General features: G+C 50.7%; 1 protein-coding gene and 1 long non-coding RNA gene across 9 annotated transcripts in view; one reads left to right on the forward strand and one right to left on the reverse strand.

The window, feature by feature from the left end:
* Nucleotides 1-22167, forward strand: part of RREB1 (ras responsive element binding protein 1) — a 175221-nt gene that overhangs the window by 83843 nt on the left and 69211 nt on the right. Inside the window, exon 1 of one of the 8 annotated variants that reach the window (XM_059179187.1) lies at nucleotides 14776-14928. The exons of 6 other annotated variants lie outside the window; for them this stretch is intronic. The gene's annotated coding sequence lies outside the window, so the exon portion shown is untranslated. Of the gene's footprint in view, nucleotides 1-14775; nucleotides 14929-16197; nucleotides 20951-22167 lie in introns of those variants that run through there. One more of the 8 variants, XM_059179188.1, reaches the window with a different exon arrangement.
* On the reverse strand, nucleotides 6237-16125 carry LOC131834497 (uncharacterized). Its single transcript, XR_009354917.1, has 4 exons — nucleotides 16012-16125; nucleotides 9216-15081; nucleotides 8201-8738; nucleotides 6237-6566 (listed from the first exon to the last, which is right to left on the reverse strand). It is a non-coding gene; the product is annotated as an uncharacterized LOC131834497 (long non-coding RNA).

Here is a 22167-nt window from a genome sequence, read left to right on the forward strand (position 1 = left end):
ACCAAAATGTGAGCAGTTACTAACATCTGAGTCTAGAATGTTTGTTGTTTGTTTAAAAGCCTTGTCCCTGCACGTGATCTTAATCTTTTATTTAAAGTAAGCGCTGGGAGGGTGGGCAGGGGTCTGCTTTAAAAGCTGGCTAACATGGCTTTTGTTGGACATCCAGTATTTATAAGGGAGGGGTGGTGAGACCCAAAGAGAAGAATTTGATCAATTGATTTAAAGGTTGTGGAGGATTGAAATGTGACTTGATTGCGGTCTTATCCAGGATTTCCAGATTTCAAGGGAAAGTGGACAATGCCTGCTTTGATCCAAGGGATTTGAGTAGTCATATGATCAGCCAGCCAGCGCTCTGCTGGTTTTGGAGACTTTTAGCCAAGACTGGCTTGCATCATGGCCTAAGGCGCTCATAAAAGTTGAACACCATAGGGATGTGCGTTTGTATAGCCCAAGGTTTCTTGGGGTGCCAGTTGGAGAGACAACAGCTGTGAGAGCAGAGGGGAGCAAGCTTTGCTGGGGAGCACCCTGCAGTTCCTGTGTGTAGGGGAAGGTGGCCGCCAGGCTGGGCCAGCAGGATGGGGAGAACTGTCTTGTTAGGCCAGTAGCACTCACAGTCCTTACTTGGGGACAGCATGTTCTAAGGGACTGGAAAGGGGCGTCTGGCTGTACGAAGCATCATGTTTATAAACACCGTGGGAATAGTCTTGGAGTTGATTCCCTCAGCTCAAGCCTGACTGTGGAAGAAAGGTGCTGAGCGAATTAGACTCCAAAAATCATTTGAGGTCGCTTTTATACGGCTTTCATTTGCTAAACGTGGATGTTCCCATTATGTTTCTCTGTAGATGTGCACACAGTAACTCTGATTTGAGGTCATGGAGGGAGCGTCAGAAAATGAACTTGCTTAATTAATAGGGGTTTCCAGGGGTCTTCCAGAGGAGTACTGGCCAGATGCAATGCTGAGTTTCTTTAGTTATGTGATTATTAGTAAATCCACCTGTCATCGAATTGCACATTATTCCTGTTCTCTCTGATGTCCTAACGGAGTGTCCTCCACTGTTGGCTCCTTAATGAAAAGTGCAGAAGTAACCCTGTTTTAAAACAGGGTCTGTGTGAGACTTTTATTGGTTTCTCTAATGCCTTAAAGGTAATGTGTGATACAGTTTTGTTTTGTTTTTTTAAAGATCTTTAAGTTTGCAGGTTTTCATTTTTTTTTAAATGACTTTTTCATACCTCCTGAGAGAAATACCCAACCATTTGCTGAATAGCTTTGAGTGTTGGGGCCTTTTTTATTATTTTCAACTCTTGAGTTTAAAGCTGAGTGATAATATGTGGCCAAATGCATTATATGAGTGTTTACCCCCCCATTTTGGCCGCGTAGAAGTACCCAAAGAGATGGAATGTGCCACACCCCAAGAATGAGGCACTCTAGGGGCCTCGGAACTTGGAACTCAAAAAGGCCAGAAGCAGGCCAGAAGCGGCAGATCTGTTCATTTCTAGCTTCGCCTCGCCGGTGCTAAGTGGGGAACAGAGAGCCACTGAGCTCCTTTGGGATGAGTTTTAAAATGTATGTGTGTGTGTGCCCAGCCTCTGCCAGAAAGAGCGAGGGAGAATTGTAGCCAGAAGTCCCCCCACCGTTGAGATCAGTGGTAGAGCCCACCCAGCTGAGCTACTCCTCACAGAGGACCCTCCACATTAGGGCTCTTCTGCTCTTTAGACCAGGAAGGCTGTTATGTGATCTATTACCTATTTTTAAATTCTCTCTCCCCCATTTTTTTTTTTTTTTTTAAGTTTGTGTATTTCAAAATGGTCTAGCTTTTGTTGTTGAGATCTGGATTTTGCTTTGTTTCAGCTGTGTATATGTCTGGCGTTTTTTAGGAGATGAGAATTTTCATGATGTTTTATTCCACATCACCCAAAAGGTTGTATGTGATGGCAGCTCATTACCTGCCTGTTAAGTTGCACATTTTCCTAGGTTGATTAGAAATTCCCTTTTTTTCTTTTAAGGAGTCGTTTTGTGGTTCAGTGGTGACGCTTTTACCTTAAAGACATCACCTTCTTTGATTTGGACAAGATATGTTATCAGTTCACAGATGATTTAATAAATAAAATTGAAACCCTTTCCTCTTGGCCTGCCGTTTCTCCAGGGTTTCCAGGAGTGGAAGTGTGTGTGTATGTGTGTTTCATGGGGCTCTGGGTCCAAAGCCTGCAGTGTATTTACTGTCCACATTTTCAGTACTTCTTCGCATACTTAGCTTTCTGAATTGTTGGCAACTGTTATGTAATCATGTTGCGATGAAGAATTTTTAAATTTGGTGAGAAGGAGATCCCAAATGGGAGGTTAAAAAAAAAAAAGGCAAAACAAAACTCCCCTCTTTTGATGAATTGAAGCGAATGACAATAAGGTAGAAATCCACGCTGACGGACTTTATTATAAAAGACCTCACATCTGTGTTTGATGGGTGGTACTTAATAAGATGGATGTGAAGGTTCTTTTCATAACGACTTGTCTTAGGTTACTCTCAGCTGTGCTGAAGCATGAAACAAACTTTAAAATCTCAGCGGCTCAACCCCGTGTACTGTTGTTTCTCGTTCGTGGGAGATGGGTGCAGGTCTAGCCGCTCGCTCCTGTGGCTCCCTTCAGGTTGGTGGCCCCAGGGATCCAGGCCGTGCTCATCTTCTAGCTGCCCTGGCATCACATACACTTCCCCGCAGCTCTGGGAAGGCCGGAGCTCGCCGCTCACATGGCTGGCCATGTTAAAGAGCTTCAGGCTGGAAGGCATCTTGGCTTCCCGCCCATTGGCCGGAACTCGTCATGGGGTCTGCCCCCTGCCCTGCAGAGGTGTAGGGGTGCGGGGTGTGGAAGAGCACATGGCCACAGGCGTGTGGCCACTCTCCTTTCTCATTTTATCTCCTTAAACCTTACTGTGCCCATAAATAGGTAAGGCTTAGGCCCCGAAACACGGAGCGGTGACTCTCCAAGTGTGATCCCCAGGACAGCGGCATCAGCATGGCCTGGGAACTTGTTCGACATGCAGATTCTCAGGCCCTGCCCCAGACCTTGTGAATCAGAAATTCTGGAGCGGGTCCCCAGACCTCTGTGACAGTAAGCTGTGTGGGTTCTTGCTCAAGTTTGAGGACCATGGCTCTTCATGAATGGAGTATCTTTGGCACCTGTTGAACCAGTAATTAGTGGATCAAGGCTGACGTGCTGATGTGCCCTTGCTACTTAGTGTGTTTGCTGCAGTAAACGTGTGCTCAGGGGTGCGCACCTATATAACAATGGCAAGCACTGAGAGGGTTGGCAGGCTGTGCCCCAGACCCTGTTAAAGCCCTTAGCAGATTTAACTGTGGCCTTCCTCCCAACAGCCATCAGCTGAGGAGACTGAGGGAGGGATAACCGGCCTAGCGCAGTGTCACAAGGTCAAGCCACACAGCACGGTGGGCAAGCGAAAGAGGCGGGATTTGAACCCAGGAAGCGTGGCTGGCGAGTCCACTCCTTACGTGCTGTGCAGTTCTGTTGGCTCATCTCCGGCCCTGCGGTGGCTCTTCTCTTTTTCTTGGAGACAGTGTGTCAGAACTAACAGGAAGTGTGGCGTGTCGCTGGCTGTTCCCCATTGCAAGTGTGAAGCCCCCCTCACCCGGCAGCTTGGGTCGTTGGTGGTTTAGGCATGTGGCAGGCTGCGGGCAGCGAGGGCCCGTGCTCGAGACGCATGGCTGGGCAGCAGAACGGGGTTGTTGGGGCTAGAACCCGCTGGCTGCTGGGAAGCGTCTTCTCAGTGTGGTCGCACCACGAGAACATTCTCTCCAGCCAGCCCTTGCATCAGCTTCGGGCGTAGGAGGGCTTCTCCTTGGGTGCCTTTTCCATCATCATCTGCTCTCCTAGACGCTCCTCTGGGGCTTCGCTCCACAGCGTGGTCTGGAGAGGTTTCTGTTGTTTCAGGATCAGGGCTTGAGTTTTAATAGAGGAGATGGTGTTTCTCCTTCCTAGGAAAAACGGGGAAGATTCAGGAAGCGTTAGATGGATGAATCTTTCCAATTTGGAACCAATGAAAAGGATTTTCCAAATGTCCTTGGAAGCTGCTTCCCCAGCCGAGCTGTTTCCTTGCATCCCCTCAAAGTTGTTAATGATTAACTGCATTTTCTCTCTTCCAGGTGGGTCTGTTGTTTGTCTTGTTTGGGTGGACTTTGCCAGCCCCTGTACTTCGTTGCCGTCTTTGTCTCGTGTGCTCAGCAGGCTAGAACCCAGCCGGCTCTTGGGCAGCCCTGCCCAGGCTGGTACCAGCTTTGAGTCTAGGTAGAGGATAAAGATAGCATCACCCCTTTCGGTTTTCGTGTTGGCTGCGAACAGCTGCTACACTCTGTATAGCTCTGAACATAGCATTTCATTCCAGAATTGCTGAAATTTTTAGTTTTCTGCAAGCCAGGGCTTAACCACGGAGTTTTTCACATTCAGACTTAAGAGTCTAGAATCTTCCTTTGAGAAACAGTTGCTGGTCCAGGAGGTTGGTAATGTTAGAGAACAGAGATGGGGGGCAGGGGCTGTTTTGCTTATGTTGTTTTAGTAAAGATCCCGACCCTTCCTTCCCTCTCCCTCACTTGAGATGGTTGAATTTGCCTGGGTGCCCTAACAGACGTGTCGATAATTGAAGTAAATCTTGAGTCAGATCTAAACAAAAGAAGAAAGAACTGACCTAAAAAGAGCAACTCAACTCAGGCTAATTGAATCACAGGCAGAGTTGTCCAGGCCAGCTTACTGTGGGAGAAGTGATGGCGGACCCCTGAGCTGGTGGTGGAAGGCTGCGTCCTTAATGATCAACTCCTGCAGGTCCCTGGCGATTTCCCAGCCGTATTCCGCACTGAGGCGCATCTGGGTTAGAAGTTTAGCTGGGAAGGCGGGGGGGGGGGGGGGGCGGGGAGCGGGGGGAGGACCTGTGAAAGCCATTTTGGGTTGGGCGTTCTCTCTCCCCGGCAGAGACCTGGTGCCCTTGGTATTTGTAGGTAGAATCCCACTTGTTTCCCGTTCAGGAGAGCAGCTGCGTGTGTGAATTGGGCATCTGTTGAGATGAAACCTGACAGGCTTGCTTCAGATAGCCGGAGTAAAAGATGCCACCGTTTGAAATAACACGGGTTTTCCTTCCTTCTCTTTAGCCAGCTGTCCGGAGTAGGAAACAGGATGCCAGACTCACCCTGAGTGGGAGGCTGGGGTTCCAGGGATCAAACTCCCTGCTCCCCTGAGCCTGTTCTTAATCACAGTACCTCCAGTTCGGGATCACCCTTCAGCATCATTGTTCCTGGCTGTTCCCGGGGGCCTGCCGGTTTAGCCGCTGGGGAGGCCTTTATTGATCTCTGCCACTGTGGTCCCTCCCACGGCTCCCTGGGGCCCTCTGCTCCTTAAACCATCAATTCCCCTTTTCTGTTCCTCCTCCACACAGCATATGACCCCCTGCCTGTTTTCTTGAGATTACTAATCAGTAGAATACTTGAGTGCCTACTGTGTGTTCAGGATGAAGCTTATCCAGCTGGGAGCTTCTGGAGCAGCCCCTGGGATGGTTCCTTTCAGTGCTTTTGCGTCTTCCCAGGTGCTGAAGGGTCCTGCGCCTTCATTGCTGCTGCTTTCACATGGATGCAGACGCCACGCCACACCCTGCTCCTTCCTGGGGGAACCTCATTCCTGCCAGCCCTGTTTCCTACCTTCGTAGGCCAGACCCTCTTGGCTCTGTCTCGGGGCTCCCCCAGCACCGGCCCCGCCTCTCCTGGAGGGATGGATCCCCTGTGCCCTCAGAAGCTCCCGTTCTCACCTCTGTGCTAATCCCAGAGTACCCAGACCTGCCCTTCTATTCTTGTCATTTCTTCACTTTCCAGCTGTCGAAAAAAGCACTTAGCCTGACCACCTTCACCCTCAGAAACTTCTTCCCAGTCACCCTCCTGGGGCGGCAGGAAATCTAGCCCGTGACTCTTGCCACGTCCTCCCCCGCCCCCCGCCCCTTCTCCCTCTGCTCCTCCATTGTATATCCAGCCTGCCTGCCTCTGTGTTTCCTTTGTTCCCATTTCTCATCAGGCCTCCCTCCCCTGCAGTCGCGTTCCGTGTTCCAACAGGTTCTCCGAACACTGACATCATCTTCTCTGCCTACAGCGAGCCCGCAGCCCCGCTGCCCCAGCTCCCCGCACCTCACCCCCACGCATGCCCGTCAGCAGGCCCCAGCCCCAGGGGCTCCTCGGGGTCCCTTGCAGCCTTGCTTCACGCCTCACGCCCCTCCACTCACGCGCCCCAGTATTTCCCCTGGACGTTAACTTAGGATGGCCTAGACCTTACCTTCTTGTCGCTGCTGCTTTCCCTCACCCAGGTGGTGAGCTTCTAGAACACCCCCCCCACACACACCCCAGGTCTAGCGCTGGAGCCATAGTTAGCAGCTGAGGTGACCAACAAAAGCATTTTTATCATCACACCGTGTTTGAGGGCCTCGGGTGAAATATAGTTCCCTCCGAGTCAGTTGAAGGGTGATGGCTGCTCCCGTCGGTTAATTTTTTCAAACAAGTTTGTTTCGTTTCGTTTTAACCTCTGACAGCTGGAAGGCCAGAAAAAAAAAAAAATTGGTTCATTTTCACCTTCAAAGACTACATTGAGGGAACAAGGACCAAGCCAGCCCCCTTGGCCCCGCACCTTTCGTCACTTTTCCCACTCCCCTGGTTGTGACTCTGGAATTTTGTAGTTGATATAATCCTCCCTCTTATAGCCACTTTATTTTATTTATGCATGGGCAGTTTAAGTAAGGACTGTTTGGTGCATAGAGGGACCCAGTTTTAATTCTGGGCTTCTATTTAAAAGACTCACGAATGCCATTACCTTTTGTTAATTGCAACATAAACATTCTCCCCCGGACCACCCTCTGTTCTGGGACCCCTCTGAGAGTCCCAGGAATTGCTAGAGTGCAGGCCACATTTACACCTCTCCGTGGATCTTACAGAAATCCTCCTCCGTGCCTTTGATGGCCCAGAGGGGGTGGTAACGGGCCCTCAGAAAGTTTTAACATAATAGCACCAGGAACTAACTTGGCTCTAGCAGCGTGGTTCCTGGAGTACCTGGGTTGGGTAGGGGGAGGACAAAACCACAGAAACGGTGACAGAAATGGGGATCCCCATGATCTCCCCCACTTCCTGTAGGATGAATTCTGTCCTAAAATTGTAGCTGTTTGTAGTAGGCATTGGGGGATTGATTGATTTCACTCAGTTAATTATTAAGTCACTGCCATGTAGGACATGACTGATCTCATCCTCACAAGAGAAAGGAGCATTTGAAAATCAGAACAAATTTATGGACTCTTCCCCCAAAAATGAATACTGCAAATTTTAGACACCGTTTCGAGGGCATATGAATTTTTATTTAAATTCAGTTGGTGGGGCGCCTGGGTGGCTCAGTGGGTTAGGCCGCTGCCTTCGGCTTGGGTCATGATCTCGGGGTCCTGGGATCGAGTCCCATGTCGGGCTCTCTGCTCAGCGGGGAGCCTGCTTCCCTCTCTCTCTGCCTGTCTCTCTGTCTACTTGTGATCTCTCTGTCAAATAAATAAATAAATCTTTAAAAAAAAAATAAATTCAGTTGGTAATTTGATTAACATATACTGTACTATTAGCTTCAGAGGGAGGCTTCGGTGATTCCGCAGTGGCTTACAACACCCAGTGCTCTTTTCGTCATGTCTCCTTCGAGGGTATGAATCTTGTACTTGTCTGTAGAATGAGGCTGCCAACCCGAGCATCTCACCCCTTCATCAGCCCATGTTTAACTTAGAGTGAACTGAACAGGCGCCTACTGTGTGCCAGGCACAGGCTAGAGATACTTAAATTGAGAGAGGAAGGCAGGGCAACCGTTTCATATCTTAAGGAGTGCTGTGTGACTGTTTTCTTTTTTTGTGTATTAAATTTTTTTAAATTAGAAAATCAAGTTTATGATGATACTAAATTACACCTTTCTTTTAAACATCACTGTATTCCCATGACCCATATCTCATTTCTGGTTGCATCGTCCAGGCTTTGTCCATAAGTACTTGCTCATAACATAGAATGCTCAAAGGCACTGACTTGCTTTTTAAACTTGATCTGATTTTGTAACCATTTTCCCTTGTTTGTACACATTGACCTTCATGTCAGAGGTGGGACCAGGTCTGAGCAGGTTTGGGGTAGATGGGGCAGGGTGGTGATGACTCACCAAGAAGAAATCAGTCTGGCTTAGGAGATGTCCCTCTGTTGTTGGTTTCATGGGTGATTTCCCTTTATGCATTGAAACTCTGGTAAACTCTGGGAAGAAAGAAAACTCATAGCAAAGTGTATTACTTCTGGGATCAGCTCACTTCTTTCTCATGCCTGCAGGTAAAACCATGCCAGATCATCCTTACTCCTGCTCCAGGGCTTAAAAACCCCAGGAAGCAAACAAATGAAGGACAGCAGTCTAGTAACCCAAGATTACTGGAGGAAAAAAAAAAATACCATAAACCTACACTATCCAGTACAACAGCTGGTAGCCACATGTGGCTATTTAAATTTAAATTAAACTTAAGTAAAATTTTTAAATGGAGTTCCTTAGTTCCATTAGTCTCCGTTCAGGTGCTCAGTGGCCACGCGTGGTTAGCGGTTACCATATTGGGCTGCCCAGACAGAGGCCATTTTCATTGTTGGAGAACTTTCACCTGGACTTCGCTGTTCTAGATGCTGTCAGTTCCCGCAGACCGGGAGTTTTATAGGATAGGCTGTTTGAAAAGAGAGAGGAGGATGGATTTTGTTTTACATGTGGTACAGTTCTGGGTAGACTTGTAACCTGGGAGTTCGGCTCTGTGCCCTTCCCCCAACATCAGCAGTTTACGTCAGTGTTCATTAGCAGAGTCAGTGTGACAACGAATACTTCTGTTTACATGGCTACATATGTTATGTATTCCATTCAAGCAGCGTGTTTCATCTTCCCGCGCCTGGTAGCCCTCTGCCCTCCTTTTCCACCTCCTCCAGAACCTTCTTTATTCCCATCTGCTCCTTTTCTGGCTCTGGGCATGGGAGGTTTTCTCTGGGGCAGAACTTTTCTCTTAATCCTGCTGCGGGATAACCAGTCCCTTCCTGCTGTGCTCTCTTTATGCTCTCCTTGTACTGGGAATTTTTTTTTCTGTATCTCTGTTAACTGCCTTGCCACCCACTCTTTTGCCCAAGCAGAAGCCCAGTATCCGCCTCGTCCTCACCCTCATTCCATGGCGAGGTCCGGCCCTTGGTGATGTCTTCGTGGATCCCACAGTCCTACTGTCTGTCCCTCATACGGCAGTGGCCTCCTAACTGGGTTACGTGCCTTAATTGTCCATTTCTTTAACTGCCGCCAAGAACTTTTTAAAAATGTGGGTCGTATTACTTCGTCTCACAAGTTTTTGTTTTTTCTGAAAGGGAAGTGGTGGACCTTCAGTGGGTTCTCATAGCCGCAGGATGAAGTCCGTCCCCGTGGATGGAACTTTGACACCAGCATAGTTTGGCCACCCCATCCCTGCCCTTCGCCCTGCTCCACTCTCCCTCCTTTCAGATGTCACATGGCATATAGCCTGATGGCTCCCAAGGGTTTTGTTTTTAGGGTCTAGAAACTCAAGGCAATACTTCTGCAGGTAGACTCAAGGGGTGGCTTTATTTTTTTTTCTTTTGCCATAAAGAAATCACCATTAATAACCAGTCTCAACCATCTCATTGTAAAAGGGGGCACCTGAACCTCAGAAAAGAATGCATTCAGCATTGTGAGTATCCCAGCAAACTGTCTGTTTTTCCTTATTTTACTCGAGGAGGGTGAAAATGTAGGCACGCAGCAGCCTGCGCTTTCGTGACGCCACGACCGGTCCAGACCTCTTGGGTGGCTGTACATTTCCTTCTAACTGGAACGCCCTGTCTTCTGAAAGCCAGATCTTTTCTGTAAGCTCATCTTTGCTTCTGCCCTACTGCCCTCATGCTCGATGACTTACACCTTGGGAACCTGTCAGCCCTAAAGTGCTTGGCTCATGATTTACTTTCCCATGGATTGAAATGTACCTCCTTGTGCCCTGTCTCCTCAATTTCCAGGCCAGGGGGCTCTGTCCTACAGCTCCTGGTGGCTTTCATCTCTGGGAGGTCCGTACACTAACGTCTCAGAATGGCCACCACGCTGTCTCAGGTTTTCCAGACTGATACCAAAAATCACCCTGCTTCAAGGGCACAAAGAAAGTACAGAACATCTTCAGCAATGCATTTTAACCCTTTGCCGAGAATGCACATTTTCTGTGCACTCTTCCTGGACTTTGGCTTGAATTCACAGAAAGCAGCAAGGATGGGCCTGGAAGTCAGACCCCAGGAGACTAAGGAGACTCCGTTTTTAAAGTGAAATCTGCCTAGTGGCTAAAGCCATAGTAAATAAAGTAGGGAGAAGCTGTGAAAGTCGTGAGCCTGGCAGATCTGGCGGATTAACGTGTCCCTCGGTTTTCTGTTTCTCCAAGCTAAAAAAATTTAAAGGAGCATTTGCCTCATGTGAATAATCACATTTGATTATAAATTCGGGTTGTGCAGAATACATGACTCCTACCAGTAGCATGGTCCTTTCGAGATCTTTATATCAGATAGAACTGGAATTACTTTGCCTGTCTTCCAAACTCTAGTCCTGTTGAATGAATCTCAGCCGATAGGGTTTAAAAAAAAAAAAAAAAAGTTATCACAATTAGTAGCTTCTTGTGGGTGAAACCCTAAAAGGATTATTCTTGCCTTGGCTAGAGCATAATGTTAGGGTTAACTACAAGGAATAAAGAGACAGTAGAGACTTTCTCCCCCCACATCTCTTTCTTGCAAACAGCATTTTTTTCTGTAGTCAGGTAGCAGATCATTGTATAATCTCTTAGGCCTTTCTCCCTTCCCGGCCTTAGGAAGACTCTGTTTCCAGATTGGGAACATGCCAGGATGTCACCGGCCTCTACAGAGTTTATGGAAAAGTGTCAGTTACAATTCCAAATCCGTTAAGTAACCGGGGGCCATGCTCTGGAGTTCTGGTTTGACTTCTGCATTGCAGTGGTGGGCCCGGCAGAGCATGAAATTGGGTTTGTGTGAACATGTGCGTGCCTGGGTGTAGGGGACTGCCTTTTCTTTCCAGAATTGCAGTGAAGCATCTGAAAAGGTCTCTGAGAAAGTCTCCTCGGGCACATTCAGTGAGCAGGGTAGGTGCCCTTGTTTCGCAAGTTTTCGCTTCTCTTTGTCTGTACAGGTTGTTCTGACTTCATGGCTGGGAGGAAACGGAGGACGTTGCAGAGCGCCTGCTGTTTGGCCCGTGAGGCCGAGCCAGGGAGCTGGCTCCTGTTCAGTGACAGGCCAGCGACAGGGCCGAGCCCCATGGCAGCAGGAGAAGGGCCACACAGAGTGCAGCCTCCTGCGTTTTACGTGGGGACCATGTGGCTGAGCTGGTCTTTCTATGCTCTTGTTTATTATCTGGGCCTCATAAAGAGGGATCCTAAAAACACTGGCTCCGTCTTGGAGTGATGGCACAGAAATTTGTGTTGCAAATGTCACCTATGGCCTGGTTTGGCCTGGTTTCCGTTACTCGTTTGCCTCGGGTCTAACCTATGGCCTTGCCTACTGCCATCACTCCGCCGCCTGGCCCCCCTCCCTCCCCCCAACCCTGAACCCTCTTCCTTGGGAGATTGTGAGGGGCTAAGGGGGACGTAGACAAGGAAGTTTTTCTTCTTTTTATTTGACTTTGTGAAGACTTTTTTCTTCTACTCCGGGAACTCTGGTGGACTGTTTGAAACATCTGATCGTGTCGTTCTCTGAGACCATTTACCTCACATACGCTGGTGTGATGCCAAGAAGATGGAACTCACAGCCTCGAATGGCAGGGAGTTGGGGTCCTCTGTGCTCTGATGGGTGAACTCCTGGTTGTCCCATCACATAAGTGGCATGGCTGTCCCATAGTAGCCTTGGTCCGCCACAAAAATAGGAGTTTGCCGTCATGGCCAACCTTGATGTTCGCAGGAATGCTTGTGGTGTTCAGAGCAGGTGAGAGTTTGAGCTGGGGACCTATGCCTTCTAGCATAGCCAAGTCTCATACACAGAGCTTGGCCTGTGGTCAGAGGTCAGCGTATCCTCACGCTGCAGATGATGGGTGCTGTGTGTTCCCAGGCTTCTGTGAGAAAGCACATGGCATACTGCTCTGTGTTCCAGCGGCTAAAGGATGGGATTCAGTGCCTCTGAGTTACTATAATAATAATAGTGGAAACTCAGAGTTTAACTTGAGCTACTGTAGGTAGCATCTAAGGTTTCTGGACATTGACGAAGGTGGCCCTTACATTGGGGGCCGACTGGAAAGTGAGTTCTCTTGCTCGGAGGCAGTAAGCCTCCCACACCGAGGCACTAGGAGTCCTGGTACGTTGGACTTGGAGGCTTTCAAGGCTGGAGCTGAAATGGATGCTGGGTAGGTGTTGCTCAGGCATTGTTCCAAGGTTCTGGAGGCCAGTCATATTTTAAACAAGTCCAACAGCCCCTCGGAGGGCGCTGCAGGAAATCCAGCCCTTGGCTTGGTGTAGTTGCGTGGTCAGCCGGAGATAAAAGGGCGGACTGTTGGAGGCGAGGCCCCTCCTATCACTGGATGGCAAACTGTTAAGTGAAGATAAAAGGAAAGGGTAGGGATGTTCTTTTCCAACGCCACGAGGGTGCCTTTATCACAGGCATTCAAGTAAAATGAAGGGGGTGAGCTGAGGGAGTGTTACGACTGCAGGTGGTCTCAAGAACTTCATTCGAGAAACAGGACGTGGTTACACGCGGAGACAATTTTGTGTCAAAATATGGGTAGAGGCCGGTCTTTTTTCAGCTGAGATCCCCACTTGACTGGGGATGTTTGTAATACACTGCTTAAGTTAATTTGGCATGCACCAGGGTTTCTAAACTTTGTGCTCCAAAAATTTCCCTTCTGGGGGCTCTCTCGAGACGCGTCAGGCCCTTCCGGGGCTGGGCAGATGTCTGGAATGGTCCCGGTCTGCCATTGAGGCCCCAGGGGCCAGGACCTATGATCTCTAACCACTGAGTCTCCTCTTAGGCTCCCTGCTGGTACTGGCCCAGTGCTCAGTCAGCTGGTGTTCATCTCCCCCTTGGAGGTCTTCCTTCCTGTTCTTTGTCACTCAGGAGGGAAGTTGAGGGGCTTGCAAAAGGTTCTCAGGGGTCAGGATGGGACTTGTCCTGTGATCCCGCACTGAAGGGCCTGGGCAAGCTCGGTGCCCCGTGTACGCTCAGTTAGACGCAAACCAACAGTGGGCTTGGGGCGCTCTATGGTCCTTTGGGACCCTGCTGGGGCTGTGGGGCTCTGCCCTTTGTGCAGGGGCCACAGCAATGCAGTTAGATACCCCAGGGGAGTGCAGTTGTCGGGAACTGATCACCTTCTTAGAGGCTCAGGGCAGAAACGCCAGGGGGGCCTCTATGGCTCATACTTCCTCCAGGACCCTGTGCTCATCTCCCCGCAGAGAAGCCAGCCTCCCGAGCTGCCTCTGCTGGCCGGCTTCTTAGGGCTGGGGCTCGGAGACCGGTGCCATGTGGCACCTGCCTTCCTGGTGCCCCGTCCTGCCCCCAGAGTAGCTTCTTGGTTTGGGCTCAGTGTTAAAGGAAAACCACTTGCTTGCTGATGTTTTTGGCTGGTTGGCTGGCGATAAACACTTGTCAGCTGCTTATATCTCAGAGTATTTGTTTTTCTTCGTAGATATAGGGGTGAATACTTTTCTTAGAGGCAAAAGCTAGGGGAAGAGGTCATCCATTAGAGGGCATAGCAGGCAGGCCATGGAACACCTGGTGGCCTGGGCATGGTGCAGTCATTCTCAGCTGACCGTTTGTAATGTCTGATCGCCCACTGTGAGATGTTGCCCAGAGCCAACCCTTTTTCCAGTGGGCAAGGGAAGAGGGGCTCTCCTTCCACTGCCTTCTCTGAAGCATTTCGGAACAATACATCTGTCTCCCAGAAAGCAATTTTGGTTTTATAAGGGCTGTCCCCCTGAAATGGCCCTAAGTTCTGGGAGCTGGAAGGCCAGATCCGAGGTTACCCATCTGCCTGGAGTGGGGGGTGGGGGTGGTCAGCTTGCATCCAGCTTCTCGAGTCGGGGAGAGAGTGGAGAATCCTGTTTCTGCAGCCCCTTTACCCAAGCGTGTCTGAAAGGCCAGCCCCGCAACCTCAGGGCCTGTGAAAGAGTTGCAGGATATTGCCTAAAACTCTCTGCAAACGGCTGCTGAACTTTACCCCAGCCTCCTCCTCCTCCAAGCTGTAAATGTGATTAAAGGCACCCAGACCCACTTCAGGGAGGGTCTGGGGCCAGTGGCTGGTTGTCAGCCGCCCTGCAGTCAGGTGGCACAGCTGAGAGGGAGAGGTGCTCAAGCACTGGGGAGGAGTGAACCAGAGCCCGCAGCAGCCCGCAGCAGCCCGCAGCGCCCGCTTCCTTGATTAAGCAAATGCCGAGCTGCCCAGGATTTGTTTCCCCTGCGAACTGAAGCTGGAGGGGTTTTATTTCCTGCTCTCCCTGCAACATTGGAGTGAGCCAGCCAGCGGGGCAGCAGCTGCTCTGCCCCTTGTCCTTAATGAGATTGCATTCGTGATAAGCTCAATTATCTTTCAGGGTTAAACTGGGGGGCTGGAATGGAAAATTCTAAAGATCCTCAAACTGACCCCTCCCCTGAAAGCGTTGGCAATAGGGGAAGCCCTTGGAGGAGTCTAGGAGTTGGGGGGGGGGGGTGGCTCAGGGGCTGGGGAAGCTGGGACGCTGGGAGCTCAATGGTGTGACACGGGCAGCTGGTGTTGGCAGGTGCTGTACCTGGAAAGGGTCTTCGGGAGTATTCCTTGGATTGCTTTCTGTGCTGTGAAAGCAGCATGACTAGCTTCGTTTTCTGGACGTGAGCTGAGTGAGGTTCACGTACCTGGCGCCGCTGGCGGTAAGCAAAGCTTTTATTTCAGTTCAACAAGACTTCAGACTCCGCACCTTACGCTCTTTTAAATACTACTTCTGGAGTTGATTCTCCTCGCTCCTGCTTCTGAATCTGATGGGATTAGGAGAGAGGGAAGGTCCTCTTCCCCTGTATAGAAATCTGAAAGTCAAAAGGATGATCGGATACAGTCACCGGATCATCCTCTGTTATTCAGCCTCTGTTTGCCTGCTTCCAGGGACAGCAGGCTCCTTACTGCGCCTCATTCTGTCTGTGATCAGGGCTAGTTCAGAGCTCTGGCGTAAAGGATTATGGGGTCCCAGGCCTGCTTCTTTGTACAGATATCATTCATGCTGTGGGGGCACGTGAGGAGAGGGTGAGCTGCCTACCCCCACCCCGCTTGGGAAGCCTTCAAGGTGTCTCACGTTCTTTCTCTTTGATGGGCTGAACATGTCTGGTTCCTTCAGGCATTTCTTGTTTTCCCCCTAACTTGATTTCCCAGTGCTCATGGCTCTTGGAATGGTCTTTCCATGATCATCATCGTGGTACAGAGGAAGGTGTAACAATTTTGGAGTTGGCAACCCTGGGCTAGATAAAATCCCGGCCCTGCTCCCTAGGAGCTGCTTAATAGCTGGCAAGTAACCTCACCATTGCCTCACAAGGTTTGGGGAAGGAGTCACATAAAGTACCTAACAAATTTTCTAGCCCAGAGTCTGTGTCACAAAGGGTCAGTGCCCCCCCTAGTTACTGGGGAAGGAGGTGCTCTGAAAGACAGTCATTGGAGGTACACCAGACCTCTGACAGACCCTTACTTAAATCCTGTTTTCTATTATAGCAATAGTCTTCTCTTTTTAAACTCCTCAGCGGAGGTGTGATGTGCAGGCCTCTCCCCACCCTTTCCTGATAAGGCGGAGGCACATCTTAGGGTGGGGTAGGGTGCGGGCTTCTCAGCTCAGTCCCCCGAAGGGAGACTTGTTCTGGCTCAGGCCAGAAGAGCCTTTTGTGCCCTGGGGGTAGGTGATGCTTCCCACGCCCAGCTTGAGTGCTCCCTTAGTTAGGCCCCCCTGGCCTGCCCACCGCGGTCCTTCTCACCTGCTTCCTCAGGCCCAGTAGGGAACCAGGCTCACTTCTGCTAAGTTGGGCAAGGAGGTGATGAAATACCAGATCCCAGCAGCCAGTTTCGAGAAAGCCCAGCTCACCTGGAGAGAGAAGGGACAGGGCCGGGCCCCATGGGCCGCAGGGAGGGTGGGGGGTGGGGTGGAAGGGGCCTCCCGGACGGCCAGGGCACTGGGGAGCAAATGGCTGCCGTGTGGCAGCTGTGACTTGGCTTCGCATGTCTGGCGGGAGTTCGATCCTGTCAGTGAGACGTGCTTCCGGGAGAAGAGTTGTAAAGCACGCCTCCGGCTGCTTCCCGGGCTCAGTGACGACCCAGAAGCTTAGACGCCGCACTTTGCCCCACTTCCTCCGAAGAAGCCAAGAGCCCTGTGGAGACATACAGGAAGAAGAGTAGGGTCCCACGGACAGTTTCATAAACCAGCGGGCGCAGAAATCAGCCCGTCTTTCCAGGGGTTGGTATTTCGGAGAGGAAATTTCATCGGTGAAGTTTGGTCAGCAAGAAGCCTGCCTTCCAGTCAGCGCTTGGCTCCCTGCTGAAGTGTGTGTGTGTCCCGTAACCATCAAAATGTCCGCAAGTGACTTTTATTTTTATGAGAGAAACTGCTTCCAGCATGGGACCTGTCACTCCCCTGAGCTGCCCCTCTCTGTCTCCGTGCCCCCCACCCGGACATAACCGAATATTGAAATGCTCCTTTACCCGAGGATAGTGAACCTTCCTTGTGGAGAGCCAGCAGCCTGTGGTAATCCTGGCACCCATGGGGGCTCCTGAGACCTTATTGGTGCGGGGCAGCCGCTCTAGGCTGGAGGAGTGGCCTCTGCTCCATTTGTCCCTCTCCATCCGAGAGTCCCATTAAGAGACACAGCGCAGGAGACCCTGAGCTCCCTCTGAGGCGGATGGGGCTTCTTCCGGTTTGCCTTCCCTCAGCGCTCTCCTCCCTGAGTGTTTTTCTCATCTGTCCTCTTTGGGGCGCACATACTCCCGTGAGCAGCAGAGAAATTTGTGGGGCCCGCGAGGGTGTCCAGGGCCACCAGAAATCCTGGCGGCTGGCTTTGACTGTGGAGAACATCCCAGAGCAGACTTCCCAGGAATGACAGCTTGGTGGATGCCATTTGCTGTAGAGATGGCTCTGAAGGTCCAGAGTCTCCCCGAGGCGCAGCACTGCAGGCTGGCCCTGCCTTGTCTGGAGTTCACATCTGACATGTCCCCATTCCTGAGCGGCTGAAATAGGCCCTGCATAAATTAACCCCCCCCCCATACACACTACATTCCTTCCTTTCTTTCTTTTCACTCATTAATGCATTCATTCATTCATCCTGGTGGGTACACCTAAAATTAGAACTGAGATCCGAGTTTCTAGCACCTTGGTTTTTGTAACAGTGGCTCCTTCCAAATTCTCACAGAAGGAAAGTTTCTCAGGGAGATCCTTGGTTTTGTGTCAGCCTTCTTGTAGAATTCTCTGTAAAGATGAACGCTGGTTCCGAAGGCTTCGCCAGAATCCCCTGAGAGCTAACATACAGACTCACAGGGCCCATCCCTGGAGGTGTTTCTGATGTAGACATTCTGGAGTGGGGCCTGAGCATCTTTATTTCTTTTTCTTGCTCTTGGTCTTAGTGCACAATCCTTGATACAAGTGCTGTGTAAGTCAGTTTCAGGTGTACAGCATAGCGACCTGACTGACCTACATTGAGAGTCTGCATTTCTAGCAAAGGTCCTCTGATGCTCCCTCGTGGGGACCATACTTTGGGGTGGCCTGTGTGGCAGGATCAGTAGTAGTTAAATTCTCACTGGCTGGATGAGACTGACATTCCCTTCACGTGGTGTTTACGTCATTTTTGCTCCGTGCCGTTGTGCCTGCACCCTCCCAAGCTTCTGTGTTCCCTATCTCTTGCCCTCCCCCACTACTTCCCCCCACAGACACCTTGTTGGAACCCCAGGACCTGCGTGTGTAGGCTTCCTGCCAGAGCTCCTTCCTTTCATTCCAGGCCTGCATTTCCATATGCATGGAAGCGGAAGTGGCCTAGGGGACATAGATGGCCTCTGAGGTCACACTGGTGGATCAGTTGGATCCAGCCACTCGGGCAGAACTGGGCTGTTCAGGATTTCAGGCAGAGCCTGGTGGCTTCCTTCCAATTTCCTTCTCCTTCTAGAATTCAAGGGTGTAGAATGTGGAGGTACCCCCCCGCCCCCATCCCCCATCTCTTTGCACAGCAAGGGCAGTGAGTGCTTGCAGACTCTTGCCCTGTGCAGTGAACTTTCCAGTCTGAGGTAGAAGTCCAGCCATGCATCCTGCCAGAGAGAGGAAGGCAGAGGTGAAGGTGTGAGAGAGGTCCTTTCCCTGCCTAGAAACAGGCAGAAATGCAAGGCCAGGTGCCGAGCAGTCCGGAAGGGCAGAAGTGACTCAGAATATGATTGTGACGAGTCAGAGAATGTGATTGAGGGAGTGCATCTGTTCTCTCCAGCCCTGTGCCAGGACGCAGATTTTGTCCAGAAGAAACTCAGCAGTGTTTAGAAGCTGGATACGCTTTTGCTTTGCTGCCGGATCTTCGGCGCAGGTTGCTTAACCCTCTGCACCTTAGTTTTCTCATCTGTATAGGGGGACCAGGGCTCCTCGGGTGTGGCTGGGAGGATGCCGTGAGATACTGTACTTAGCGTGTGGCAAGTAGTGTTCAAGACCCAGCAGCTGCCATCATCATCAGTAGTGTTGGTATTAATATTTGCAGAGTCAGAGTTTTATAACAAAGAGCTTCGGGAATTCTCTCAGTGGGAATGAAGTGTGAAAGGTAGCCCCTGAGAGATAGGAGTGGAGGGGGCTGGCATGCAGAGGTGCATTCTGGGAGAAGAAACTGAACAGAGAGGTCACCCCCGGCAGGAAGGCCAGAAGGTAAAGGAAGGCCAGAGCATAGGGAGCTTTGAATGGCAGGTTAGAAGGTCTCACTACTTCCTGTCATCTTGAGGGAATGTTTTGGAGGCAGACCTCAGAAGCCAGCCCCGTGGGAGGGCCCACATACATGGTCTTCACCGTCCCCCCCCGCCCCCCAAGCGGGGAGAATGCAGAACTGGCCAGAGCAGCTCGCGTTGCTGTTGCCGAGTTGGGCCCAGCCTGCTGGAGCATTCCATGGGACACTCCAAGGCCTCATCTGACCAAAGCCCATGCCAATGAGGGAGACGGTGACTTGCCTGGGTTGCCGCCCCGTGCAAGGCATAGACCGAGCCCATCGCCAAGAAACACATCAACGTCCTGGAACTCAGAGCCGTCATCACAGCTGTCAGCCTTCACAGCACACACAAGGCTGTCCTGGTTAGAGGAGACAGTCTTGCCCCACGCTTTGCAGGCCAGGGAGAACGGGCATTGCCGTGGTGCGACACCTCATCTGGTTCGGTTTTGTCCCCAGCCTAGACAAGAGGGACGGAAGAGTATTTTCCTTTCTGACGGAGCTCGGTCTAAGAGAGACGTCCTTGCGGCTTATAAAGCCCCCTATTAGAGCATCCATGGGCCTCTCCTGTCATCCTAGGCATCTGACTTACCCCATCTGTCCCGCAGGCCTTTAGGAGAGATTTTAGATTTCACTTAAGAATCCTTTGGGTTTTCAGAAGCTGAGAAGCTTTGTTTCTAGACGATCTTCCCTTTTATCTTTCATCTCTCCTTTGCTATCTCATTGGACCTGGAGACAGGCTCCTTAATCTTTTCTTTCTGGCTTTACATAGCATTGTCCCTTATCTCCTCGGGGGCCTGTGGGCTGGAGGCCAGCCTTCCCTGCCCCCTCATCCTCACAGATGGGCCTCTGCCCTCTCCAAGTCATCCTGCTTCCAGTGGATCAGGACAGAGCCCGTGTGGGAATGCAAACTCAGCGTCCCCCCGCAGGAGCCCCGAGAGCCTCCCCTCCAGATTCCCAGCCTGTGCTCCTCAAGTTCTCCTGCTCGAGTCACCTTCTAGGACACAGGCTCTCCTCACCTGGTTTTTTCTGCCCTCTTTTTCCTCCTCCTCTCGCCACCCCGCCCCACCCAGGCGATGGTGATAGAGGTGAAGGGTATCTTGAATTTTCTTCCAAGAACTGTCCTGGGCTTATCCACTTGCTGAGTTCTGTGAATACCTCAGGCCTGATGGAACCCCAGTAACCCCTTGTCCCTCAGCTTTATTGCAAGATGTCTTCAGTATTCAGATCCTTTACATCCAAGATCAGAAGATAGAAGTTTCAGGGTCAAGTGTGTCAGGTCGCCGTGCTCCCATTCTGGGTCCCTGTGTGTACTGAGGAGATTCCTTGGTGGACTTTTTTAAAGTATCTTTTTTAAATGAGCGGGGAGGGTAAGTTCAAAAGTTAATGAGAGTCGTAGTTATATTTTGGAAAGTTTAAATTCCAGAGGCTCATCTCTGTGATGGTGGCTTTTTAATAATTATACATTGAACTATAATTCACTTTATTTGGAGATGGTGGTAGTTTCTAGAAAACAACCATGGAGCTGTTGCGCTCGACTTTCTTCCTATTAAAATTTACTGTGAGGGGCGTCTGGGTGGCTCAGTCAGTTAAGTGTCTGACTTTGACTTAAGTCATGATTTTGGGGTCCTTCGGTCTGGCCCCTTGTCGGCCGCCCTGCTCAGTGGGGAGCCTGCTTCTCCCTCTCTTTCCGCTCTTCCCCCCATTCGTGTTCCTTCTCTTTCTTGCTCACTCTCTCAAATAAATAAAATCCTGAAAAAATTGGCTTGAAATTTGCTGTGAATTAAGAAATGAATAAAAAGGGAGGAAAATCTGGCTTGTTTTTTGTGGTGGTGTTTTGTTTTTTTCTTCTCCCACAGTGTTTCACTTTACCCTAGACATCTTTAAGTTTGGGTGGGGGTGATCTGCAAGGATGATTTTGCATTTCTAAAACCTGATGAGAATTTTAATAAGCTTGACCTGATTCATAGTTTAAAGGAAGGTGAGTTGTCAAGTAAAAGCAGGATTCTTACCCTGCTTACCCCCAGGATGAGTTTCTGAGCTCCCTAAACTCTTGATGCTGAAGGGAAATGTTGAGACTATAGCCTCATGTGCATCGTTCTCTGGGAAGGTCTTAATTTTTTTGTCAGACCCTTAAAGAGGTTCTTGCCGCCACCAAACCATTGAGAATCACTAAGGTAGTAATAAGGATTCCTCGGGGCTTACGGGGTCTCTATCCCACTGGGGGGCTGTCCCTATGAGTTACTCCTAGTTTCTTGATACTTGGCTCAAGATCCAAAGAACTTTTCAGAAGGAGAAGGGGCAAAGAGAAAAGTTGGAGAGTTGCCAACAGTGAGGTGTAGTTCACATGTCAGCAGTCTCCACGGAGCGGCTTGCAGCCCGGTTGGTGGCACTTTGTCCCCCAACTGGCCAGTCCAGCAGGGGGCTTGCCTGTCGGAGGTGCTCAGGAACCTGTCGCGGGCAGAGTGAGTGCCGTTCAAGATGATTACTGGGCGTGTGGCCTCACAGAGCCGCTTTCCTCCAGACGCTTGGAGAGGGGATAAAAATCAGAAAGTGGGCCAAGCAGGTGTTTCTCGACAGCGTTGGTCTGTGTGGCGGTTTGGTGTACATCCTTCCATCTCCCGCTTGGGCACTCCCCAGTTCAGCTTTGGGATGCTGTTCTCAGAAACGGGATGTGGCTGAACGCTGCAGCTCTGGGGGAGGCTGCGGAAGGCCGCATTCTGGGGCTCCCGGACTTTGCAGAGGGCCAGCTTTCTCCCAGGACAGGGTTTGGAGGCCCCTGGCACCCCAGAGCACATGTGCTCAAACTCTTGGCTGGGGGGTGGGGTGGGGGGTGGGGATGCGTGTCACTGGAGCTGTATCCTCCCTACAGCAAGGAGAGGCTTGGTCCTGTCTGAACTGTCGGGGGCACTTCCCCTGTCACTCAGGAGAAGGTGTACTCATCTGTCCTTACGTTAAAGGATTGTTTGGTTCCATGTTGTCTACTCTCTCCAGCTGTCCTCTTGCCACTCAGTTGCTGATAGCACTTAGTGTGGTCTTGTTCTCTCTGCCCTTGAAACCGGAAGTCCGTTCGCATGGGCTGTTAACGCGCTGCTGGGATGCCTGGAGCTCCCCCCGCCCCCACGCCGGGGCCAGCGGTCCTAGCTGCTGTCATGCGATGTTGCCCCTAATGCACCCGACATGGGGGCGTGCCTGGGG

Source organism: Mustela lutreola, chromosome 6 (genome assembly GCF_030435805.1).
Source record: "Mustela lutreola isolate mMusLut2 chromosome 6, mMusLut2.pri, whole genome shotgun sequence".
Classification (NCBI taxonomy): Eukaryota; Metazoa; Chordata; class Mammalia; order Carnivora; family Mustelidae; genus Mustela; species Mustela lutreola.